This window comes from Triturus cristatus, chromosome 8 (genome assembly GCF_964204655.1).
Source record: "Triturus cristatus chromosome 8, aTriCri1.1, whole genome shotgun sequence".
Taxonomy (NCBI): Eukaryota; Metazoa; Chordata; class Amphibia; order Caudata; family Salamandridae; genus Triturus; species Triturus cristatus.
This window is the reverse complement of record NC_140591.1, coordinates 1,630,936,421-1,630,963,454: the sequence shown is the minus strand read 5'-3', so window position 1 is coordinate 1,630,963,454 and position 27,034 is coordinate 1,630,936,421. Positions and strand designations below refer to the sequence as shown.

The following is a 27,034-nucleotide window of genomic DNA, read 5'->3' as shown; positions in this document are numbered from 1 at the left end:
GAAGATTTAGCTCTAGTTGAATGAGCTCTAATACCCTCCGGAGGAACCTTACCAGCAAGGGCGTAGCAGATCTTGATGGCCAGGATGATCCATCTGGACAGAGTGCACTTGTGCACAGCTTTGCCTTTAGATTGTCCAACATAGCCCACGAAGAGCTGATCGTCCAAACGAAAGTCTTTCGTTCTGTCCAAGTAAAAGCTCACAGCTCTTTTTGGGTCCAGACGGTGAAGTCTTTCCTCCTCCTTGGAAGGATGAGGAGGTGGATAAAATACAGGGAGAGGAACGGACTGCCCCAGATGAAACGGAGTAACTACCTTAGGTAGGAAAGCAGCCCTGGTCCTAAGAACATCCTTTCAGCATGTAAGGTTAAAAACGGGAGTTTTGAACTAAGAGCTTGAAGCTCACTCACCCTCCTTGCCGAGGTTATGGCTACAAGAAAGACCGTCTTAAAAGACAACAGCCTCAAAGGACAACTATGAAGTGGCTCAAAAGGAGACCCCATCAAAAAAGTCAGAACAAGATTAAGGTCCCACTGCGGCATTACAAAAGGAGTAGGTGGAAACCTGTAAGTAAGGCCTTTAATAAATCTTAGTACAATAGGAGATTTAAATAAAGACGGCTGATCTGGAAGACATAGAAAAGCCGATAAGGCCGATAGATAGCCCTTGACTGTGGCCACAGCACAGCCCTGCTGAGCCAAGGAAAGAGCAAACTGAAGCACATTAGAAAGATGGGCTTTTAAAGGGTCAATGGATCTCTCTCCACATCATTTAACAAACTTAGACCACCTATATGAGTAAATGGACTTGGAGGAGTGTCGCCTGGCCGATAAAATAACATCCACCACATCAGGCGGGAGAGAGAAGGAACTCACGTTGCCCCGTTCAATCTCCAGGCATGAAGGTGTAAGCTCTGGAGGTTGGGGAGTAGAACCTGCCCCTCTGACTGCGAGAGGAGGTCTGCCCTCAGAGGGAGACGGAGCGGAGGGCACGAGGAGAGGTGGAGAAGATCTGTATACCACACCCTTTTTGGCCAATCCGGGGCGATCAATATGACTTGGGCCCGGTCTTGGCGAATTTTCCTCAGAACCCGAGGAACCAAGGGTATGGGAGGAAACGCGTAAAGGAGTTGTGGGCCCCAACTCAACTGAAACGTGTCCCCCAACGCCCCCTGCATCGGAAACTGGAGACTGCAGAATGACGGGCAATGCGCGTTCTCATGAGTGGCAAACCGGTCCACCCGAGGAGTCCCCCACGTCCGAAAGACGTGACGAACCACCTCAGGATGAAGCCTCCACTCGTGGTCGACGGAGAACTGCCGACTGAGACTGTCCGCACGTACGTTCAGCACCCCGGCCAGATGATTCGCCATCAAGCAAATCTGATGATCCTGAGCCCAGGACCAGAGCCGTAACGCTTCCCCGCAGAGACTATACGACCCTACTCCTCCCTGCTTGTTGACATACCACATCGCGGTAGTGTTGTCCGTCAGGACTTGAACCGACTGACCGCGAAGGGAAGGGAGGAAAGCCTTGAGCGCCAAACGTATAGCCCGTAAATCCAGAAGGTTGATGTGAAGCAACCTTTCCTCTGGAGACCAAAGAACCTTGATCTCTCCCCCAGATGAGCACCCCATCCCAGGGTGGAGGCAGCTGTTATCACTGTGGCCACCGATGGATGTAAATGGAAGGTCTTTCCTTGAGACAGATTGCCCTCCAAGCTCCACCAAGACAGACCCGCTGCATTTTCTCTAAAGATCCTGATCGACTCCCTGATATCTCCGTTGTGCTGATACCACTGCCTGCAGAGGCACCACCGGAGTGCCCTCATGTGCCAGCGTGCATGGTTGACCAACAGAATGCAGGAGGCGAACAGACCTAGCAGATGAAGGACCTTCAGAACTGGAACAACCGCTCCATTGTGAAATAAAGGGATAATCTCCTGAATGTCGAGAATTCTTTGAGGAGGAGGAAATGCTCGACACACAGTAGTGTCCATTACCGCCCCTATGAACAGGTTGCGTTGAGAGGGCACCTGGTGAGATTTGGGCACATTGATTGAAAAACCCAAGTCGAATAACAGCTGAGATGTTACCTGCAGACGATGTTGCACCATCTCCGGGGACTCTGCTGTCAGAAGCCAGTCATCCAGGTAGGGGAAAACCGGAATCCCCGACCTCCTGAGATGAGCAGCCACCACTGCCATCACCTTTGTGAAGACTCGAGGTGTGTTAGTAAGACTAAACGGGAGGACCGCAAATTGGTAGTGTTGCGACCCAACCGTAAAACTGAGATACTTCCTGTGCGACTTCAGGATTGGGATGTGAAAATACGCATCCTGCAAGTCGATCGACACCATCCAGTCTCCTTGCTGCAACGCTTGAAGAACCTGTGCAAGGGTCAGCATCTTGAATTTCTCCTGCTTCAGGTAAAAATTCAAGACTCTGAGGTCCAGGATTGGACGCAATCTGCCGTCCTTTTTAGGAAACAGGAAATACCGGGAGTAGCATCCCTGACCCCTTTCCTGCTCTGGAACCACCTCTATCGCACCTTTTTGTAACAATGCAAGAACCTCCTTCTGCAGAAGAAGCAGATGGCCCTCTGAGCAAAAACCCTGGCAAGGAGGGTAAGGGGGAGGAAACTCCCGAAAGGGAAGGGCGTACCCAGTCTCCACGAGGTTTAAAACCCAAAGGTCAGTCGTGACCAATTTCCAACCTCGCAGAAAGTGGGACACCCGACCCCCCACAGGTCTCACATGATCTAGGATGGGGGATCTAGGGCTGCTTCCCTGAAGCTTCATTGGGAGCAGAGGAGGCAGAAGATGAAGATGGGTTGCGGCCAGAACCTCTCCGTCCCCTTTGCCTTCCCCTACATGACCTATAGAGGGGATTCTGCTGCTGCTGTTGGTGCTGCTGCTGAGGCTGCCGGAAGGTACGAAATGAGGACCTCCCAAATCCTCTAAATTTTCTGAAGCCAAATCCCTTAGCAGGAGTCTGTAAACACAAAGACTTCGCAGTAACCCTTTGCAAGGTGGAATCGGCCTTCTCCCCAAACAGTTTCTCTCCATCAAAAGGCAAGTCAATTAACGTGGCCTGAACATCCGCAGAAAATCCGGAAGAACGAAGCCAAGCTTGCCTCCTAGTGGCTATCGAAGACCCCATAATTCTAGCCACTGAATCAGCCATGTCTAGACCCGACTGAATAACCTACCTTGCGGCAGCTTGAGTGTCCGTGACAACCTCCATAAAAGAGGCGTTCTCTTCTTCTGGCAGCTTAGGGGCTAATAACTTCATGGAGTCCATCAGTGCATGAACATAGCGCCCCAATAAACAAGTGGCATTGGTCGATTTAAGAGCCATGCTTCCAGACGAAAATACCTTTTTGGCTGTCTGATCGGTCTTCTTAGAATCCCTATCCGCTGGTGTTTGAGGGAAGGCACCTGCCGATTGCTTCGAGCATGAAGCTTGTACCACAAGGCTCTCTGGAGAAGGGTGAGAAGAAAGAAAGCTTGGATCCCCCGGAGCCACCCTGTATCACCTTGCCACTTGTCTGGTGCGACCCTTGACCTCCTGGTAGGTTGCTCGCCCCCGCGCTGCAGCTCCGCCTGCTCCCCCGCTGTCTCTGTTCGCTGATCGCTGCTGCTGCCACCGCTGGTGAATTCGAGGCCCTCCTCCACCCACAGGCTTCCACCTGCGCCTCATCCCTGGTGGCCAGTGGTGGCCTTTAGGTTCGTTTTTCACTGTTTCATTTTTCACTGTTTCCTTTTGCTGCCGTTGCTTTGTTCCTGCATCTGTCTGTTCCCCCTGCCCCCGCTCGCCGCTCTGCTTTGTGCCCCCTGTATTTTGTATCCTGATCGCCGCTTTGCTCTGTGCCCCCTGGCCCCCGCTCTGCTTTGTGCCCCTTGTACTTTGCATTCTGTATCCCAATCGCCGCTCTGCTTTGTTCCCCTGTATTTTGCATTCTGTATCCTGATCGCTGCTCTGCTTTGTGCCCCTGTATTTTGCATTCTGTATCCCGATCGCCGCTCTGCTTTGTGCCCCTGTGTTTTGTATTCTGTATTCTGATCGCCGCCTGCTCTGTGCCCCTTTGCTTTTGTACACCTTTCGCTCCTCAGTGCCCCGCGCCGGTCTCCCGTTCTCCATCCCTGCAGCTGCCTCGCCTGCGGCCCCGCCCCCTCCGCGCCCATTCACCACACCGACCCTCGCCTCCCATCTCCCAGCTGCTCCTCCCTCCCCACCTCCCCATATATGGCGGCCGCTGCGCGGTGAGGAGAGCGATCCTTTACCTCCTGGTAGGTCGCTCACCCCCTGCTGCAGCTCCGCCTGAACCCCCGCTGTCGCTGTTCGCCAATCGCTGCTTCTGCCACCGCCGGTGAATTCGAGGCCCTCCTCCACCCACAGGCTTCCACCTGCGCCTCATCCCTGGTGGCCAGTGGTGGCCTTTAGGTTTGTTTTTCACTGTTTCCTTTTTCACTGTTTCCTTTTGCTGCCGTTGCTTTGTCCCTGCATCTGTCTGTGCCCCCTGCCCCCGCTCGCTGCTCTGCTTTGTGCCCCCTGTATTTTGTATCCTGATCGCCGCTTTGATCTGTGCCCCCTACCCTCCGCTCGCCGCTCTGCTTTGTGCCCCTTGTACTTTGCATTCTGTATCCCGATCGCCGCTCTGCTTTGTGCCCCTGTATTTTGCATTCTGTATCCTGATCGCCGCCTGCTCTGTGCCCCTTTGCTTTTGTACACCTTTCGCTCCTCCTTGCCCCGCGCCGGTCTCCCGTCCACCATGCCCGCCACTGCCTCCCTGCGGCCCCGCCCCCTCCACGCCCATTCGCAACACCCGTCCCTTGCCTCCCGCCTCCCAGCTGCTCCCCCCTCCCCACCTCCGCATATATAGCGGCTGCTGTGCGGGCACGCCAAAGGCGCGCCTAAGGCAAGCCCGCCTGCGCCTGTCTGTGCCCGGACCATGCCTAGTGCCAGAACCCCTGGCCCCCGCACCTGCCAGGACGACCACCTCCGCTACGACGCCAAGACCCTCATCGCTCTCAACCCAGGAAGAAATCACACCTGCTGCAAGGCCGCCCCGAGGCGCACCCATGGCCCCTTCAACTGCCGGAACTGCAGCTTCTCCTGCCACGAAAGCGCCAAGACACCCACCACAACGGAAGCCAACCAGCTTAGATGCATCCTGATCAACACCCGCTCCGCACACAAACATGCCGTCGAACTCTGGGACCTACTCGACACCACATCACCGGACGTCGCCTTCCTGACCGAGACCTGGATGAACGAAGCCTCCTCGCCAGACATCACCATAGCCATCCCAGACGGGTACAAGATCACCCGTAGAGACCGCACCAACAGGGCCGGAGGAGGAATCGCCATCGTCCACGAAAACACCGTCAAGATCTCAACAAACACCAATGACACCCTCAGCACCGCCGAACACATGCACTTCCAGATCCACACGAACCCAAAGACCACCTTAAAAGGCACCCTCGTCTACAGACCTCCAGGACCCCGGCCTCAATTCTGCGACTCCATCGCCGACCTCATCAGCACGCACGCGCTGACCTCCACCGACTACATCCTCCTCGGAGACCTGATCTTTCACCTGGAGAACAACAACGACAGCAACTCCTCCACCCTGATCGACTACCTCGCCAACCTCGGACTGAAACAGCTCGTCACGACGCCGACCCACAACACCGGCCACACGCTAGATGTCATCTTCTCCTCAAGCCCCCACGTCACCTTCAGCCACGCCTCCGAACTCACCTGGACAGACCGCCACTGCATCCACTTCTCCTTCCTTAAACTGCCCACACACCACCGCACCCTACAGACCCCCCGCCGCCGCTGGGGCAAAATCACTGAAGAACAACTACAAACAAACTTCGCACTCAACCCCCCGATGACTCCAACCAACCCGGATGAATGGGCACTCGCCCTCGAACGCTGGATGAATGACTGCGCCAACACCGTCGCTCCACTGAAAAACCCCACCAACACAGACACCAGCAGAAGAGCCAGCTGGTTCACCCCGGAACTCCTCAACTCCAAACGCACCTGCCAGAAACTGGAAAACATATGGCACAATGACAAGACGCCAGACAGCCGCACTGCCCACAAAGACGCCATCCGCAACCCCCACCACCTCATCAGGACCGCCAAAAGAACCTCCTTCACAGACTCCCTTGACAACAACGCACACAACAGCAAGGAGCTCTTCACCATCGTGAAGGAACTCTCCAATGCCAATGACATCCCACCATCGCAAGCCCTGTGAGACTCCCTCGCCACCTTCTTTCACCAGAAAATCACCGACATCCATGACAACTTCAGACCCCGGACGACCCCTGCCGACCACACCGCACCGAACCCACCGCCCACGACACCCTGACAACCTGGGCCAACGTAAGCATCGAGGACACAATCAAGACCATGGGAACAATCCACTCCGGATCCCCATCCCACCCTCTCCCGCACCACATCTTCTACAAAGCCAGCAAGTCCACCACTCCCCACCTGCACAAAATCATCAACCTGTCCTTCGAGACCGCCACCTTCCCTGAGATCTGGAAGCATGCAGAGATCAACGCCCTACTGAAGAAACCCAAGGCGGACCCGAGCGACCTCAAGTACTTCAGGCCCATCTCCTTGCTTCCGTTCCGAACCAAGGTCATCGAGAAGATAGTAAACACCCAGCACACCCGGAACCTCAAAGACAACAACATCCTAGACCCGTCCCAATCAGGATTCCGCAGCAACCACAGCACTGAGACCACCCTCATCGCCGCCACAGACGACATCAGGATCCTGCTGGACAACGGCAAGACGGTTGCCCTCATCCTCCTGGACCTCTCCGCCGCCTTCGACAACGTCTGCCACCTCACACTACGCACGCTCCTCCACGACGCAGGGATCCGTAACAAGGCCCTGGACTGGACCACCTTCTTCCTCTCCGGCAGAACGCAGAGAGTCCGCCTCCCCCCGTTCCAATCCGAGGCCTCCAAGATCATCTGTGGCATCCCTCAAGGATCCTCCCCCAGCCCGACACTGTTCAACGTCTACATGGCACCACTAGCATGCATTACTCGACAGCACGACCTCAACATAATCTCATACGCTGACGACACTCAGCTGATCCTCTCCCTCACAAAGGACCCCCTCACCGCCAAATCCAACCTTCACCAGGGAATGAAGGCCGATGGAGGACAGCCACCTCAAACTGAACACAGACAAGACGGAAATCCTCATCCTCGGATACAACCCCTCCACATGGGACGACTCTTGGTGGCCCACTTCACTGGGGTCCCCCCCCACCGACCAAGCACGCAACCTGGGAGTCATCCTCGACTTGTAACTCTCTATGACCAAACGAACAAGTTACTTACCTTCGGTAACGCTTTTTCTGGTGGATACAGTATCTGCCTGTGGATTCCTCACCTTGTGAATATCCCCTGCGCCAGCATTCCACGGAACTTTTCTTCCCCAGCATTCCACGTCGACGTGGGCGACGTCACAATACATCGGCTCCGCACGCGACTCCGTGCGACGTCATCGGAGCCATAAGAAGCCCACGTCGGCGTGATGACGTCAGTTCCACCCATTTTTTCCGTGCCTTCGAGGCGAACAGGTGAACCAACGACAATCCCAAGTATACACAGTATATAGAAAAACCAATACATATACATAGCATACAAAACAAAGGAATGCTAATCAAACAAGCATTACCTACAAATGTACAAGAGAAAATATAAGCATTTCAAACAAGACCAATTTCATGGTATACAAAAGGTGGACAACGGGGAGGCGGGTGGGTTGGTGAGGAATCCACAGGCAGATACTGTATCCACCAGAAAAAGCGTTACCGAAGGTAAGTAACTTGTTCTTCTGATGGATACATCTGCCAGTGGATTCCTCACCTTGTGAATAGATTCCCACAGCAGTCCCCACTCCCGGAGGAGGGTGTCCACCTTCCTATACCAGAAAGTCTTGCAAGACAGAGCGCGCGAAGTGGCCCTCCCTCCTCATCTCAGAGTCCAAGCAATAATGCTTTGCGAAAGTATGGAGGGAGGCCCAAGTCGCGGCCTTACAAATATCTGCCACAGGAACACCCCGGGCCAGAGCAGATGTTGAAGACTTAGCTCTAGTAGAGTGAGCACGAATACCCTCAGGAGGAGTCTTACCAGCCAAGGCGTAGCAGATCTTGATGGTCAGTATAATCCACCTTGACAGCGTGCGCTTGTGCACCGCTCTACCTTTAGAACGACCAACGTAGCCAATAAAAAGCTGGTCATCAACACGAAAGTCCTTGGTCCTGTCCAAATAAAAACTCATAGCCCTCTTCGGGTCAAGGCGATGGAGTCTTTCTTCTTCTTTGGAAGGATGAGGGGGTGGATAAAAAACAGGGAGGGTAATAGACTGCCCCAAATGGAAAGGAGTAACAACTTTTGGCAGGAAAGCAGCCCTGGTCCTGAGAACCATCCTTTCAGCATGCAAGGTAAGAAAAGGAGGTTTGGAACTAAGAGCTTGAAGCTCACTTACCCTCCTTGCCGAGGTTATGGCTACAAGAAAGACCACCTTAAAGGACAACAGCCTCAAAGGACAATTATGAAGAGGCTCAAATGGGGACCCCATTAAAAAGGTTAAGACAAGATTAAGGTCCCACTGAGGCATTACAAATGGAGTGGGAGGAAACATGTTTGTAAGGCCCTTGATGAACCTCAGAACAACCGGAGATTTAAATAACGAAGGTTGATCTGGAAGGCACAGAAATGCCGACAAGGCCGAAAGGTAGCCCTTAACCGTGGCCACCGCACAGCCCTGCTGAGCCAAGGAAAGAGCAAACTGAAGCACATCAGAAAGATGAGCCTTTAAAGGGTCAATGGACCTCTCTCCACACCACTTTACAAACTTAGACCACCTGTAGGAGTATATGGACTTGGTGGAGTGTCGCCTGGCCGATAAAATAACGTCCACCACATCAGGTGGGAGAGAGAAGGAACTCAGGTTGCCCCGTTCAATCTCCAGGCATGAAGGTGTAAGCTCTGGAGGTGGGGGTGTAGAACCTGCCCCTCCGACTGCGAGAGGAGGTCTGCCCTCAGAGGGAGACGGAGCGGAAGGCACGAGGAGAGGTGGAGAAGATCTGTGTACCACACCCTTCTTGGCCAGTCCGGGGCGACCAATATGACTTGGGCCCGGTCTTGGCGAATCTTCCTCAGAACCCGAGGAATCAAGGGTATGGGAGGAAACGCGTAAAGGAGTCGTGAGCTCCAACTCAACTGAAACGCGTCCCCCAACGCCCCCTGCATCGGATACTGGAGACTGCAGAATGACGGGCAGTGCGCGTTTTCTCGGGTGGCAAACAGGTCCACCCAAGGAGTCCCCCACGTCCGAAAGACGTGACGAACCACCTCCGGATGGAGCCTCCACTCGTGGTCGGCGGAGAACTGCCGACTGAGACTGTCCGCACGCACGTTCAGCACCCCGGCCAGATGATTTGCCATCAGACAAATCCGATGGTCCTGAGCCCAGGACCACAGCCGCAGGGCCTCTCTGCAGAGACAAAGAGACCCTACCCCTCCCTGTTTGTTTATATACCACATCGCGGTCGTGTTGTCCGTCAGGACTTGAACTGACTGACCGCGAAGGGAAGGGAGAAAGGCCTTGAGTGCCAAACGAATCGCCCGCAATTCCAAAAGGTTGATATGAAACAACCTCTCCTCTGGAGACCAAAGACCCTTGATCTCCAGATCCCCCAGATGAGCCCCCCACCCTAGGGTGGAGGCATCCGTTATCACTGTGGCCACCGATGGAGGTAGATGGAAAGGCTTTCCTTGGGACAGATTGCCCTCCACGCTCCACCAAGACAGATCCGCTGCAGCTTCTCCGGAGATCTTGATCGACTCCCCGAGATCCCCGTTGTGCTGATACCACTGCTTGCGGAGGCACCACTGGAGCGCCCTCATGTGCCAGCGTGCATGGTTGACCAACAGAATGCAGGAAGCGAATAGACCGAGCAGGCGAAGGACCTTCAGAACTGGAACAACCGCTCCACTGTGGAATAAAGGGACCATCTCCTGAATGTCGAGAATCCTTTGAGGAGGAGGGAATGCTCGACACACAGTAGTGTCCAGTACTGCCCCTATAAACAGGTTGCGTTGAGAGGGCACCAGGTGAGACTTGGGCACATTGATCGAAAAACCCAAGTCGAATAACAGCTGAGTTGTCACCTGCAGATGACGCTGCACCATCTCTGGGGACTCTGCCTTCAGAAGCCAGTCGTCCAGGTAGGGGAAAACCGGAATCCCCGACCTCCTGAGATGAGCAGCCACCACTGCCATCACCTTTGTGAAGACTCGAGGTGCAGTAGTAAGACCAAACGGGAGGACCGCAAACTGATAATGCTGCGACCCAACCGTAAAACGGAGATACTTCCTGTGCGACTTCAGGATTGGGACATGGAAGTACGCGTCCTGCAAGTCGAGCGACACCATCCAGTCTCCTTGCTGCAACGCTTGAAGAACCTGCGCAAGGGTCAGCATCTTGAACTTCTCCTGTTTCAGGTAAAAATTCAAGATTCTGAGGTCCAGAATCGGACGCAATCTGCCGTCCTTCTTGGGGATCAGGAAATACCGGGAGTAGCATCCCTGACCCCTTTCCTGCTCCGGAACCACCTCTATTGCGCCCTTCTGAAACAAAGCTTGAACCTCTTTCTGCAGGAGAAGCAGGTGGTCCTCCGAGCAATAACCTTGGCAAGGAGGGTAAGGGGGAGGAAACTCCCGAAAGGGAAGGGCGTACCCAGTCTCTACGAGGTTCAAAACCCAAAGGTCGGTTGTAACAGATTTCCAACCCCGTAGAAAGTAGGACACCCGACCCCCCACAGGTCTTACATGATCCGGGATGGGGGATCTAGGGCTGCTTCCCTGAAGCCTCATTTGGAGCAGAGGAGGAGGAGGAAGAAGAGGGGTTACGACCAGAACCTCTCCGACCCCTTTGCTTCCCTCTATAGGAACGATAGAGGGGATTTTGCTGCTGTTGTTGCTGCTGTTGTTGTGGCTGTCGGAAGGAGCGAAAGGATGACCTTCCGAATCCCCTAGCCTTACGGAAAGTTGAACCTCTCACAGGAACCTGCAGACCCAAGGACTTCGCCGTTAACCTACTGTCCTTAAAACGTTGAAGAGCAGAATCTGCCTTCTCCCCAAACAACTTTTGTCCATCAAAGGGCAGATCCACCAGCGTGGCCTGGACATCCGCAGAAAACCCTGAGGAACGGAGCCAAGCTTGTCTCCTTGCGGCAATGGACGACCCCATAATTCTCGCCACAGAGTCCGCCGTATCCAGCCCAGACTGGATCACCTGCCTGGCAGCTGCCTGAGTGTCCGCCACAACCTCCATGAAGGACGACTTATCCCCCTCAGGTAACTTAGGGGCCAGAGTCTTTATAGAGTCCATCAGGGCATGAACATAACGCCCCAGCAAGCACGTAGCATTTGATGACTTCAATGCCATACTTCCTGAGGAGAAAGACTTTTTGGCCGCCTGATCAACTTTCTTCGACTCCCTATCAGCAGGAGATTGGGGGAAAGCACCCGAAGCATGTTTAGAACATGAAGCCTGCACCACTAGGCTCTCCGGAGAAGGATGCGTGGATAAAAAATCCGGGTCTCCTGGCGCAACCCTGTATCTCCTTGCCACCTGCCTGCAAACTGCTGGAGCTGACAGAGGCTTCTTCCACACCTCCAATACTGGTTCCAAGAGAGCCTCATTGAAAGGTAGCAAAGGCTCAGAAGCCGACGTCGGGGAGTGCAACACCTCTGTGAGCAGATTGGACTTGTATTCCACAGAGGGCAGCTGCAGATCTAATAACTCCGCGGCCTTCTTGATCACAACATGGTAGGGCGCCAATTCCTGTGGTGGAGAAGACCTTGCAGAAGCATGCTCCCACTCCGGGGTGGTATCCAAACCACTTGCTACCTCTATACCTCCAAACTCGTCCGAAGAAGAGTCGACCTCACCTTCTTCCACCTCAGCACGAAATCTTTCCTCCTCCAAAACCCTTTGGGCTTCACGCCTCGATCGATTCCGGGGAGCCGGCGTCGTCGACGTCGTACGCGGCGTCGGTGGAGCCAAAGGCATCGGCATCGGAGGCGCTACAGGTGGAGTCGGCGGCGCCGGATGCGGCGTCGATGGAGTCGGCCTCGGCGTCAAAGAAGGCTCCGAAGATTGACCATCCATCCGAGGTCGAGCCGGAATCCCAACCGGCGCCGGAAACTGCCAAGAAGGCGCCATCGGCATAAAAGGCTGAAAAGGAGCCTGAGCGTATTGCTGCGGCACTCCCAGAGAAAATGCCATCGGACCCACGGGACCTGCTGGTGCTCCGGATGGGAAGGATGCTCTCTGAAAAATGCCATACATGGCATTCAGAAATCCCGAAGGATCCGTACCTGGAGCCGGAAATTGGGGATAAGGAACTGCCCCTGTATCCTCCTGCGGAGCCACCGGCGTCGGCTCCTCCGAATCCTCCACCGGAACAGCGGAGTCATCAGGCACCAGGACAGACTCTTCCTGCTCCTGCTCCACATCAGATTCCACCCGACCCGGAGTCGAAGCCTTGGACGGCGCCGGCGACGGCGTCGGGGAACGAGCCAGAGTCCGCTTCGGAGAGGGAGACTTCGAAGACTTATCCGGAGAAGGCGAAGGAGACAAGACCTTGCTCTGACGTCGACGAGGCGAAGCCGACCTCGACCTCTTAGACTTCGAGGACCGACGCCGAGAAGAATGCTTCCTCTTCTTATGGTGCTTCTTCGACTTCGACGACCTCGAAGTCGAAGACTCCCGCCTGGACTTCTCCTTTTTCCTCCCTCTCTTCTCCTCACCGATCTTCTTCATGAAGAGTTTGGTCTTCCTCTCCTTCAGTGCTTTAGGATTCATGCTCCTACAGCACCCGCACTCATCCACATCATGATCAGAGGAGAGACACCATAAACAATTCTGATGCGGATCCGTCATGGACATCAGGCCTCCGCACTCCCTACAGGGCTTAAAGCCCGACTTCCTCGTCGAAGACATACCGATTTTAACAAGAATACACCACTAGACTACAAAGTATCTAGAGAGCACTGGGAAAAAACCGTTGCGCGTCGACGGCGCGGAAAAAAGGGAACTGACGTCATCACGCCGACGTGGGCTTCTTATGGCTCCGATGACGTCGCACGGAGTCGCGTGCGGAGCCGATGTATTGTGACGTCGCCCACGTCGACGTGGAATGCTGGGGAAGAAAAGTTCCGTGGAATGCTGGCGCAGGGGATATTCACAAGGTGAGGAATCCACTGGCAGATGTATCCATCAGAAAAGTCAACGCAGTTTCCTCCACCTGTTTCAACACCCTCCGCATGCTCCGCAAGATCCACAGATGGATTCCGACCAACACAAGGAAAACAGTCACCCAGGCCCTAGTCAGCAGCAGACTCGACTACGGAAACGCCCTCTGCGCCGGAGCCCGGTCCAAGCTCATCAGCAGACTACAGAGAATCCAGAATGCCTCCGCACGCCTGATCCTCGACGTCCCGCGCCACGACCACATCACCCCCACCTGAGGAACCTGCACTGGCTCCCCGTCGACAAAAGAATCTCCTTCAAACTCCTGATCCACGCACACAAAGCACACCACAAAACCGGCCCAGCCTATCTCAACAGTCGACTCTCCATCTACATACCCAACAGGAACCTCCGCTCCGCTGACCACGCCCTGGCCACGGTCCCACGCATCCGGAGAACCACTTCCGGAGGCAGGTCCTTCTCCCATCGCGCCGCCAAGACCTGGAACACCCTCCCCCTCGACCTGCGACAAACCGAAGAGCTGCTGTCTTTCAGGAGACAACTCAAGACCTGGCTCTTCAACCAGTAACAGCACCTCCCTCCCCTCCCCCCACCCAGCGCCTTGAAACCCTACCGGGTATGTAGTGGGCTTTACAAATTATGTGATTTATTGATTGATTGATTGATTGATTGATTGAATGGATACTGCAGGCGAAGAAAGAGGCTTGCGCCAAACGTCCATCACTGGCTATAATATAGCCTCATTAAAAGGTAACAAGGGCTCTGCAATTGACGAAGGTGAATGCAGAACTTCAGTCAAAAGGTTCAGTTTATATTCAGCAGAGGGTAACTGTAAGTCCAGCAACTCTGTTGCCTTTCTTGATGACCGAATGATAAAGGGCCAATTCTTGTGGTGGTGAAGACCTAGCAGAAGAATGCTCCCACTCCGGAGTAGTATCAAGACCACTAGCATCCTGTATGCCTTCAAAGTCATCAGAAGATCCATCAACCTCACCTTCTACCACTTCGTCCCTATAACGCTCCTCTTCCAAAACCCTCAGGGCCTCTCTTCGATAAGGGATCCGAGGACCCGGCGTTGGCGTGGAGCAGATGGAGTCGGCATCGGCGTCGAGGGAGGCTCCGAAGAAGGCAAACGATCCAGAGGAAGTCGGGATGTATCACCAGACGGCGCCGGGAACTGCCACGAAGGAGCCATCGGCAAGAAGGGCATAAAGGGAGCCCGAGCATAATGCTGCGGCACTCCCAAAGTGTAAGCCATAGGACCCACGGGACCAGATGGTGCGCCGGATGGGAAGGCAGCAATTTGAAAAATCCCATACATCGCATTGAGGAAATGCGTTGAATCCACACCCGGAGTCGGGAACTGCGGGTATAGGTTTGACCCTGGATCCGGTCGAGGAGTACCAGGAACCGGAGCCAAAGTGTCCTCAACTGGCACCGCAGGTTCAGCTGGCACTGGAGAAGGCTCTTCCTCCTGATCCAGTTCGGCGTCAGAAGCTGGAGTCTCCACTGGCGCCGGTGACTGCGCCGGGGACCGCGCCAGAGTCCGCTTCGGCGAAGGTGACTTCTCTGGAGACATTCGAGAAGGGGATGGAGATAGAGATATACCTTCCTTGCTTCGACGTCGGGGCAACGGCGACCTCGAAGCCTTCCTCCTCGACGATCGGCGCCGAGAGCTATGCTTCCTCTTCTTATGATGTTTCTTCGACTTCGAAGAGTGTGAAATCGACGACTCCGGCCTCGATTTCTCCTTTTTCCTACCTCTTCTTTTCTTCTTCGCCTTGGCCATGAAGAGTTTCGCCTCCCTCTCCTTCAGGGCCTTAGGGTTCATCTTTCTACAGCTGGAACAGTCTTCCATATCATGATCTGAAGAAAGACACCACAAACAATCCTCGTGGGGGTCAGTAATGGACATGTAGCCCCCACATTCCCTACAGGGTTTAAAACCTGACTTTCTTTTCGAAGACATAGCTTATCCAGAATCAGTAACCCACTACAAGACTACAAAGTAGCAGGAGAGTGCTGGAAAACCGTTACGCGTAGACGGCGCAGAAAAAAGGGAACTGACGTCATCACGCCGACGTGGCTCTCTTATGGCTCCGGTGACGTCATACGGAGTCGCGAGCGGAGCCGATGTCTTATGACGTCCACGTCGGCGTAGAGAGCTGGGGAAAAAAGTTCCGTGGTGTGAGAAGTTGGCCTGATGTATGATGTCACTAGTTCTAGTGTGCACCTTATATCAGTCCAAACAACCCTTTTGGTGATTGGTTGTAAAGTCAACCTTATAGACCAGCTATCCTAGTGGTAGCATGGACAAGAGCAGTCTTAGGCTAAACTCTGTATGGCATGTGAAGCCAGCTGTGATACCATTTGCAATCCCTTGAAAACCAAATAAAAGGACACCACAACAGATATGTAAAAATAGAATGTATTTATTCTAGTCAATAATACCCTCAGTACTCTTTATGAGATTCGAGGTAAGTACAACACAGTCTTATTTAAGCATACATAAGTCACACAGGTAAGTAATACAGTTAGGCCCTAGGGGCCACACAAACCATATACTAAGTAAGTGGTATAAGAACCACTGTCACAAACAGAGGTTAGGCCTAGGCCTAGGGAATCGCTGGGGCTACACTATACTACCAGTTGCTAGGCAGAGTGAGGCCCACGGGATTCAGGTGCAGAGTGGAAACACTCACGCGTAATGCGTAAAGTCGATATAAATAGTACAGTTTAGAATTGAAGAGTTTTAGGACACTTCAGAAGGAGCTAGGAGTTAGAGACTTGGAAACTAGACCCTTGGATAGTCTATACCCTTGTGAGCCCCGGAGTACTCAAGTTACCTAGCCCACGGGCTGCGGGTGCATAGGTGTGAACTTGCGTCGGCTTTCGTCGTTCACTCCTATGGATGCCTGAAGAAAAGATGCTGACAGGCAATCAGTGAAGAGTGTCTGGTGGATCCCAAGATTGGAATCAAGAAGGAGGACACCTGCAAGCAAAAGGGGCCAGAGTCTAGGTCACCAGCCAGGAGCTGGGAAGGAACCAGGAAGGAACCAGACGATGTCGTGAAGATGCAGGTGAAGAGGTGAAGCTTGTCGCAGCAGCCACGGGTACCAGGAGGCGTCGAGGACGACCAGGACCAGGAGTCAAGCTGTCCCACGAGGGCTCTTGCTGTCGGCGGCGTCGATGTCGAGTTGGGACCCAACAAGCCTTGGCAAGCGCAACCCACGCAGGATGAAGGATTCGCTTTTGTTGCAGACCAGGAAGGCCTGAGTTGCTTCTCTTTCACAGGGAAGCAAGGGCCAGTCTGGAGGAGCCAAACCAGTGGTGGAAAGTTTAAGGTTCGTCGTCACAAAGGCCACTAGCCAACGGGCAAGTAACTGGACCGACTCGGCAAGCAGGAAAATGCAGAAGGGCCCCACGCGGAACTCGTGGAGTGTGGAGGGCTGATCTTCGGTGCAGATGGTGCTTGGGGTTGGGGCTTCTCAATCCCCAGAGCACAACTTCGAGGATGCCTCAAAAGCTGCACTGAAAGCTAGTAGCCAATTTTCCCAGGTAGCCGGTCCCACGTCTCTCGTCACCTCCACGGATCTCAGCTTTGCTGTGGATGTGGATCAGGGTCGGAGAAGTCTGGAAGTCAAGGCGCTGGTTGGGCTCTGCAGTCGGTTCCTCATAGAACTTTAGGCAAAGCAAAAGGGCAGTTCGCTTGTTGGTGCCTGTTTGCACGGAGTGGCCACTCCTTGGCCACAAGGGAGATTCTTCAGTCTTCTTCCGTAGTCGAATGTCGAAGGTCCAGAGTTTCTGTTCAAGTTTCAGTTCAGGATAATCCAAAGTCCTAGGGACTCAGCTCCCACTCTTATACTAATCTGGGGGGCTGGGTTACCTGCTAGGTCACGCCTTATGGGTGGGACCTGGGAGGGGGGTGGTTACACCCCCTTCCCTTTGTCGAGTTTCGTGCCAGGACTGGGGCTGGAGTGCCCCAGCACCGCTTTGAACTGGACTATGCATGGAACACCTTGTGTGCCCCAGGCAATGTCTCGTTTCATTCATCCCTCCCTGCCCCAATACACTAAGGCCTGTCTGGGGTGGTGCTAGCACCTCCCAATGCAGGAAACCTATTGTCCAAGCCTCCCTTGCCGGGATCACTCCCTGCAGCAGGAGGTCAGACTTGTGTCGCGGCAGCAGCATCCATTTTGTGATGCTGGGGCTCTGGTTAACATTAACCAGGTAAGTAGGTACTCAACATGTCTTCTCCCTCTAGAAGGGAGGAATACTATCCTCACTGCCAGAAATGGTGCGGGGGTAGCATTCCAAAGTGTTAGACACCTTACACGACATGTTTTGATAAAGCCAAACCATAGATACCATAACCGCGAGGATTATAAGGCACTTTAAGAGTATATGGTAGGCGATATTATAGAACAGCTATAAGGACATGGTTCCGAAAGCTGCAGACAGGCTCAGCTCATGCTAGAGCACCATCTCACATGTTACCAAGCACTCTGCCTTCAGGATTGTTAAGGCCGGCAATAGGAGTGACTGATAGGTTACCCATGTGTCTATATATAAGGTAGGTGTAGGAATACTACACCTAAGCAAGGGGTGATTACACGACCTTGCCCCAGCTGAGTGATCAGCCAGTTGTGTCATAATGGAAGGCCAGCCAGGGGTGGCATAATACATGCTGCAGCCCCTGGTAGGCCTAGGGTACACCCATGCCCTGGGTACCTAAGGTACACTGTACAGGGCCCTAGAGGGTGATCCTTACCAATTGGGTTATGCACCTAACGTACATAGTATTAATTTAGAGAGAACAGCTGGGCTGTGGGTCTGATTAGCAGGCCCACAGCCACATCTAATTCAAAAACCAGTAAAGCAAAAGCAAAAAGTGGGGGTGAACATAGAAAGCAGACCCTACTCTCCTACACAACCCCCCCCCCTCAAACTTAGGGACATTAAACTAACCTTGACCAGTTGAGTCTTCATGTTCTAAGTGGAAATATCAGGAGAGTCCATCTGCATTGGCATGGTCAGTCCCAGGTCTATGTTCCACTGTGAAGTCCATCCCCTGTAGGGAAATGGACCACCTAAGAAGTTTTGGATTTTCACCCTTTCATCATATTTAGCCACAAGAGGGGCTTATGGTCTGTCTGAATCTTGAAGTGAGTGCCACACAAGTATGGCCTCAGCTTCTTCAGGGCCCAAACCACAGCAAAGGCCTCCCTCTCAATAGCTGAACAACGTTTCTCTCTAGGGGTCAGCCATCTACTAATAAAAGCAATGGGCTGGTCTTGACCATCTATATTCAGTTGTGAAAGAACAGCTCCCACACCCAACTCAGAAGCATCTGTCTGGACAATGAACTCTTTGGAGTAGTCTGGACTTTTCAGAATAGGTGCAGTGCACATGGCCTGCTTCAGGTCATCAAATGCCTTCTGACAGCTTACTGTCCACCGAACTTTCTTTGGCATCTTCTTAGAGGTCAAGTCATTAAGTGGTGTCAATATGGACCCATAGTTCTTAACAAACTTTCTGTAGTACCCAGTCAGGCCCAAGAAAGCTCTGACCTGTGTCTGGGTAATTGGAGGAGTCCAGTCCTTTATGGTCTGGATCTTGCTCTCCAGTGGTTAAACCTGACCCCCACCTACTAGGTGGCCCAGGTACGCAACCGTGCTCTGCCCTATCTGGCACTTAGTGGCCTTGATAGTGAGGCCTGCCTTTTGCAGGGCCTCTAAAACATTCCTCAGGTGGACCAGGTGATCCTCCCAGGTGGAGCTAAAGACAGCAATATCATCAAGATAAGCTGCACAGTAGTCATCCAGGCCTGTAAGGACTTGATTCACCAACCTTTGGAAAGTGGCAGGTGCATTCTTGTCGTACTTTAAAATTTGGGACCGCGTAGGAGGCAGGGCCCTACCCCTGTCTATCCCGGTATTAGTGAACCACGAATGGTCAATGCGGTATGTACAAGTGCTTTGTGTAACGTTTTAGCTATGAATGCACTATGTATACGCTATTATACATCACTACGTGGGTTCCATTTTAGAAGCGGTGGCCATCTTATGGTTGCCCTCACATAGGCTACATAGCATGAAGCAAATACGGGCCTTTTAGAATACATGTGCCTTTCCTTTGACTTTTCTGTGACCTGGGCAGCTTGGCTCTGCTGCCCCAGGTCAGTCCGGTCTCACGAGTTCCCCGTCCTCTGGCCACCTGTGATTAGCATCAGGGCTTGACACACCATAAAGCCTTTTCATCCTACACAAGCCTCCAGCTAATCTCTTTCGCACCTGACTGTTCCTGCTTTATGGCTTGTTTTCCAAACAGGAGATGCTCATGTTTATTGGGGCCTATCGATATCTGATGAGGGATCTGAGCCTCGCTGGGTAAATAATTGCGGGCTGGCTGAACTGAAATGTGGGATTGTAATCATGACTCTGCTTGTTCTTTGAAGTAAAATATGTGAATGACCAACTGCAAGAGAAGGGCGGTGTTGCCCAGAGCGTAATATTCTCCATAAAAGAGAAGACTGTTTTTTGTTCTGGGGACTGCCTCATTCAGTTGCTAAGGCTTCTGTGCGACGTAGTCTCACTCATTTGAGTTTAATAAAGATGTCTTTTTCATATTTCAGCTTCTTTGCCAAGTTCTTTGTTACATTACCATGAGAGTGGAATTTTATAATACTACGCCAACATGGAAAACGAAGTCATAGGGTGCTACCCCTGGCACCGCTGGGGTCCTAAAATCCCCGGTACTTCAGTTGGCGCCCGACAGCGCGGCATCAATACAAGTGACTATCTGGAGGAGCGATCTTGTCAGAGGACAGAAATCTACTGGGAAGAACAGGACAGAAATCCACTAAGCAGGTACTACTCTGAGCACCAAGGTTCTGGGGGATTCTTTGTCTCTGCAGCCCAGTATATATCTGATCTTTCTGACTTTGACTCTCCAAATGTCACTCCCGATTAGAACCCTTATTGGCGTGAGTATTATAAAAGACGTTTGGTTATGTAGAACTTGACAGTTAGAATTTGGATAACCTTTTGATTAGTAAAAATAAGAATTAAGTATAAGTGCTTTTGTTCTTTGTCTTTGATTTGGTTATCGCAATTACCAAAGCCGAGGGGTTGGTTTCTTGGTTTTTAATTTGGTCATTGCAATTACCATACCCAAGGGTCTCGCATATTTGCGAGTGTATTGCTAGAGATAAACCCTTGAAGTTTTGAAGCTAGATTAGTGAGCTATAAGATGCCTGATCTTAGCAAATTTGGAAATGTAGCTTTTGGTTTGTATAGGTTTGGATATGCGAATTGCAATTTGTGTAGGCAGGTAATGAGGAGATATTTCTCCATTTGGTTTAGTTCAGTATCTTTGGCATGCCTGTTTGTAAGCTCACATGGAAAAATGTGTTGCTCTTTGTTTTGAAAGGTACCATAGTGTGGGAAATATCTTAATAGGTTAGATTTAAAAACATATTTCTTCCTTGGTGATTTTGTATCCCCAGGGAATTAAAATATGACATAATACAAAACAAGGATCCTTCGTTCTGCGCAGTTTTATGAATAAAGATATGCAGAACGATTTTGTGTGGTGTTCTGCTAGGCAAAGCTAGTGAATTGAGCGCACTCACTACTTCTTGGACATACATCTGTCTGTTGGGCTGTTTATGCAGCCTTTTGGAATACTATTGAGAAGCGTTTCTTGTAAATATGACTTACAACTAGTATTTGCAAATGGTTTGGTTCAAGTATAGTCTGTGAGCTGTTCTTTCTTTCTGTCATGCGTATTGATTTGCAAGTCAACTGTGTGTTTAAATGTCTATGTGGTTTTCAAGTTAGTGCAACTTCCGTAAGTAAATTGCGACGGCGCTATTTATGAAAAATGGCTAAAGCATGCTGTATTGTCTGTTTGACCCCCCTTTCCGTTTATGTCTGAAATGAGCTCAATATGTGTTTGTGGGTCTTCTGATGTTTTCAGTCTGTTAAGCAAAATGTTGGTTAATTAATGTTAAGTAGAAACTTAGGAAAAATCCAGAAATGAACAATGTGATGTGCTAAAATAGCTATGTGTTGCTATTTAATTTATAGAATGAGCAGTTGTGCACATATACAAAACTGCCGTTAAATGCTTAAAGGATAAAATTAGAAACACATTCAGTAGATATAAATAAGGCCCCAAAAACGAAATTATCTATTTTTGCAAAAGTAAATAAATTTACAGCATTTTCCTTAGATGCATTGTATTAGATGTTCACAGGCAAACTTTTCAGCTGCAGTATATTTGATAGAAATGTTCATTCAGCCAGCACCTTCCCAGTTGAACACGGGTGGAATTTTGCATAACCGTCCTTTTAAATGAAAGTGGCGCAAAAATGTGACGCATTTCAAGTTGGGCTTATGCGCTTAGGCTTGTGAGTTAATGTGCCCAAAATGATAGGCAAGAGATGCAGCTTGCTCTTCATACATGGAATTATCACAAAAACGAATAATTGGGATTTTTTTAAAGAAAATTATTAATCATTGAAAAATTATTTTAAAAAAATAAGTGCTTTTCAAAATCGTTTTTTGATATTTATAAAGCTTAATACTCATACTATGACCTCCTAGCATTAAAATTTGATTTAAGTTGTGTTGCATCACTAAAATGACAAGCATTCGCGTGTACAATTTTCCCTTGGCGCAGGCGCAAACAAGCTCATTTTTATAAAGTATAAGTTATTATTTCCAATGCCTGACTCATGGGTTATGTAATAGACATTCTGGTAATGCATATTATGCAAAATAATTGTAGGATATTCATTTTTTAATGCCAAAAAAATCAAAGTCGAATTTGGGTAAAAACACTGTTTAAACTGCATTTTCTTTCATTCAGAGTACTTTTTAAAGTGTCTCAGGCTTCAATAAATGCATATATTTAGGTTTGATATATATTCACAGGTTGTGCCTTCTTATGATTCGATGAGTCAATGTGCCAGTACACAGGCTTGTTTTAATATCAGGGTTGAAGGTTCTAACTTTAGCTGTGTCTGTTAGGCTGGGCACGATACTACTGAGCACGCTATGAAAAATAGGACCTTTTTTAAAACTTGGAGAAATTAAATAAAATATGGTGTCGCAGCCCGCAACTATTTGATGTTAATAAAAAACGGCCTTAATCGGGTTAGCACCCACACAGAGAAAGTGTATTCCGTAGAAATGGATTGACAATTACGTGATTCATCTTCATGCAAGGCGGAACATCTTAATTCACCAAGCATGTTTATTTTTGGTGTCAGAAGAAAAGAAAAACTCTTTACAGAATGTTTGTTGCATATAATTGGGAAAAGGTTCTTATAATAACCACAAAAGTAATGAAATGTTACATTAAACGTTAAACGTACTCAGTATTTGATAACGTGTTTTAGAAAATGCATTATGGGAGTTGCAGTATGTCATGTAAGCCCGAGAGTCAAAAAGCGGTGCATGTGATCATTACGTAGAAATTAGGGGACAGGCTGCTAAGTGGGAGGGGCGGAAGTTTTAAAAACAGCTGGGGAAAGAGAAATGGAGAATTTTTTTTTTTTTGATGAAGGAAAACGGAGGATGTTTGTGAGCAGGTACATGATGAAGCCAGTAATGATAGAGGGGTGGAGAAATGTAGAATTACGGTTATAAGAACTAGGTAATATGTAGAAAGGAGAAGAACGATTGGGAAAATAGAATGCCTTGGAGGGAAGAGAGATGATGAAGGGGAGTAATAAAGACATGAAGAGTAGCGTGAGGAAGGTTGTATTGACGAAGGGGATCAAAAGGAATGTGGTAACGGTTTGAGTAAGTAGGAGGGGAAAGATGAGATTGCAGGTTCTAGCAGTAGGGGTGAAAATATTGTAATTACCTAACGGGAGGCACTAAGTTTCATATGCTAATATGAAAGCGACGAACCGAGCTTGAATAAAGGAATCTAGGGGACGACAGCGTTTAGTAATGTTAACAAAACAATTAAATGTAAAGAACAGCTGAGTATGATAAGAGAAACTGTTATGAGAGGTTCGGATGGCCCAGCAGGAGCATTAGAAACCTGGGAAATTGCCTTAAATTCCCTGCAGGTTGATTAGACAGTCTTTTGAAATAGTGAAACAACGGAGTGAATGATGATGGAAAAGCAAGTGACTAAATGATGAAAAAAATATCAAAACTCATTGCAAATGCAATTCGCAGTGCCAGTGGACCAGGGCAGAAAGCGGTCCCAATTGCTGGAGTTCAGTCTAACTTTAGCTGGGCCTACTGAGACGTTCATTTATTTAAGGTTAATGAAATGTGTACCATTGCATAGGATTGCAACAAGCATTTATTCTAAAAACTGGTATGCGTGTCATTAAGTTTTGTGAATTATTCACAGTAAATGTAGTTTAATAATCTGGGAATAGAGATAATTTTTTTTTAGCGCCTAAAAAGGAAAAATTATTTTACAAAATAGAGTGAATTATTGCAAGTTAGGAGGAATTAGGAAGGCCTTCTGGCTTTGACAAATTCAGAGTGGCAGAAGCCGGGGGCTAAGGAGAGCTGCAGAGGCTGGCTCAAGTTACGCTGCTGAGATGCTATCTTTAGTTTTCCCGTAGGCTGCCACGTTGACATTTATGACCGTTTAATTTAGGGCCTTGCCTCTGTGGAATGCAGAATGACCTTGCTACACGGGCCTCTAAAGGTGGGGTTTCTGGTTTCTCCATAGCAACATCACTAAAACTAAAGAACTTAATTCCAAAGGGAAAATATAGGAAAGGGGTTTCTTTGAAAGCCCAAACATCATGTTAAATGCTTTGCAGAACAGATACATTTGTGTTATTTAACAGAAAACGAAGTGTTGCATTAAGTCTTAGACAGAAAATAAGATACAGCCCACTTCTAAAATTTTTAAGGCTACATGCCTAAGTGAGAACGTATCGCCAATTAAGACTTATTTTTCACAGTGGAAATTGTAGGTGCCAAATTAATATGGAGTGTCAGTGTAACGATTTTTATTTTTAGAAAGGTAAAACTAAAGTGGCTGGATGTTGCAAGGACTGACAAGAGGGTAACAGTTAAGTAATGGAAATTTATTTTTGTGTACTTGGTTCTATCATGAATTGTTCTTGCTGGTCCTGTATGTTAGAAGAGAGACAGTAAAGTTATATTTGACAGCAGATTTCCATTGCCTGGTGATCTACAGTCAAAAAGGAGGGTAAGGATTTTAAACCTGACAAATTAAATAGGCCCGTATATTGGGTTTTGGGCTGCAGTTTTACAGTGCATAAAGTACATGACATGGTGTTGTGTGTCACCGCTTATTTACATATGCTATTGTTTTGTCTATGCTTTTTGTGCTTGATATACAGCAAGTATATCTGATGGCTTGACGTTTTGTGCGTTTTTATTATTTTTTGCATGTTTTCGTTTTTTGAGGTGACATGAACCAGAGAGAAGGCTAACGAAAACAGTGAAGGACTGCAGGAGCGGGGCTTATTATCCCACTTATTGAGTTCTCTGAAAAAGGAGAAGCATCTCCAGAAGTGAAAATAAGGGGTAGAGAGCAGCATAACTTTGCTGTGGAACATGGGTCTCTATACCCATCATCTGTGAGGAATTTGGGGCCGGTCCTACCCATACCCACAGTGAAAAAATGGCTACTCCTTGACACATGCCAGCCCTCATTCAGTTAGATTAGCTGAGACACAAAGAGAAGAAGGAAGATTAAGGCCCCAATCTCGATAGGGCTGCACAAAATGAGTGCACAAATTAGGTGGTATGTAATTTGTGCATGGCTTCGAGAAAGGCGCCTTGAATTGTAGAATGTCATAGAATGTTATTTGAAAAGCTCATACTATTCCATCCCAGAATTTCCAGCAGGTTTCGCCTCGCAAAACTCACGATAGCAAACACTGACAATTTGCGACCAAATTTTAATTATCACCTCACTCTTAATAGAGGCCTGAGAGAAATACAGAAGGAAAAACACATTTTATATTTTGCGATTAGCCACCCCAGACTAACTTATTTCTTATTGGTGCATCAATGTGTATTCAATGAGCCACACAGTTTCAAGTGGTGGAGAAATGTATTTTTATATATATGTATGTGGGATTTATGTTCCACCAAAAGCTAGCGGAGCTCTCAACACAGGGCAAGGCAAAAACAAGGTCAACGCGTGATGGGAGGGCTGGCAAGTTATTTTTTTTATGCCACTGAAATTGTGCAACATTCACAATTGCTGCAATTCATAAAGTTTGCAAAGTTTCTGCTCAGTTAAAATTCCCTTTCCACAATATACATTAATAAAATGCGGTTGAGATGGAAAATGTTTGCAGACATTTTCCATGCAAGCTTACCTTGTTTAATTTTGTTTTTGGCACAGGGACAAATGCATGTCAGAGTTTTCTCCACATTTGCCTTTTTAGGTCTCACGTGCGTTGCAGGGAAGAGCCCTGCTCCGCCTCTGTGGGAGATTTTATAGGAGAGTACTTCCAGAAGAGGGTTTTAAGCCCCGCCCCTCATTTCCATTGGCCGGCGTCACCGTTTATGGTAAACGGTGGCCTGCCATTGGAAATGAGGGTTTTCTGTTCACACCCTTTCTCTCCGAGCCGGACTGCCTCGCCTGGTTTGCGTCTGTTGTGAAGAAATTTCTTATAAACTTGTTTATTTAAGAAATGGCTTCACGAGAGAGCCGTGAAGGAGCGTGCACCAGGCGTCCTGCAACCACGCTGGCTTCACGCCTGGAGCATGCACCAGTCAGCTCTCTCATTGGGCTGTCGGGATCACTGAAACAGATGCCACGGCTCTCAGCCAGCGGAGGGAGGTAGGGGGGGTCTGCAGCAGACACTGTGGGAACTCGCAGCGAACGTCAGGAGTAGAAGCTGCTCTGTGAGCAAGAGAAGCGGAACTGGCTCGTTCAGTGCTTACTTTAAATCAAAACCCTCTATGTGGAGCAGACCCTGGTACCGCTTGTTATGCATGTTGGGGACGGCTACAAGTATTTATTCAGGGCAGAAAGACACACACATATTAGCCTTCCCTACAGCATGGAGGCTAATTTTTATGCAGACACTGGAATTGCATGCTTTGCGCTCTTGCAAAATAAATAAAAGGCGCCTATGGAGTAGCTGGGGATGGAGAATTGCTTGAAAGTAGACAGGGGTTCCCTGGCAGCACACACCATTAAGATACCTCAGTGGGCTGCACACATGATGCAGAAACCTGTGTTTCTAACTCACTGGTCACGCGCTCGATTCCCAGCAGGCCTGGCTGAGGCATTCATTCTTCCTAGGTCTATCGCTGTGGCGTTGGAACACTTGTTATTCAGAACGCCAAGAGGCTGTTCAATTTACTGTTGTGTGCCTTTGGAAAGGCCAGTACAGTGCCTTCTCTAACACTGGGTTAGAGTATGAATGATTGATTCCGCTGAGGATAAGTTGTAGTTCTGACCATCCAAATACACAGCAGTTGCATTCTGGGAGTTGTAGTTATAGTGCTTCGAAAATGAAGGACCAGCATTGCAATTGTGGGGTGATAGAACTGCAGATCTGGACCTGGCAGGCTGCGTACGCCTATGTCATATCATGGTGGCTTTTGCCCAGAGTAGCTGCATTCCTTCAAGCCTCAAACAGCGCAGATGGTGCCTCGGAGCCGGGGTGTCGCTGGGGTTCGTCAGGTGACGGATAGGTGATGAGAGGCGTTAATGAGCTGTGATA

General features: G+C 49.8%; 1 protein-coding gene across 1 annotated transcript in view; it reads right to left on the bottom strand.

Moving 5' to 3' along the window:
* LOC146808461 (transient receptor potential cation channel subfamily M member 2-like) overlaps window positions 1-27,034 on the bottom strand; it is a 3,976,112-nt gene that overhangs the window by 2,170,176 nt on the left and 1,778,902 nt on the right. The window lies entirely within an intron of this gene.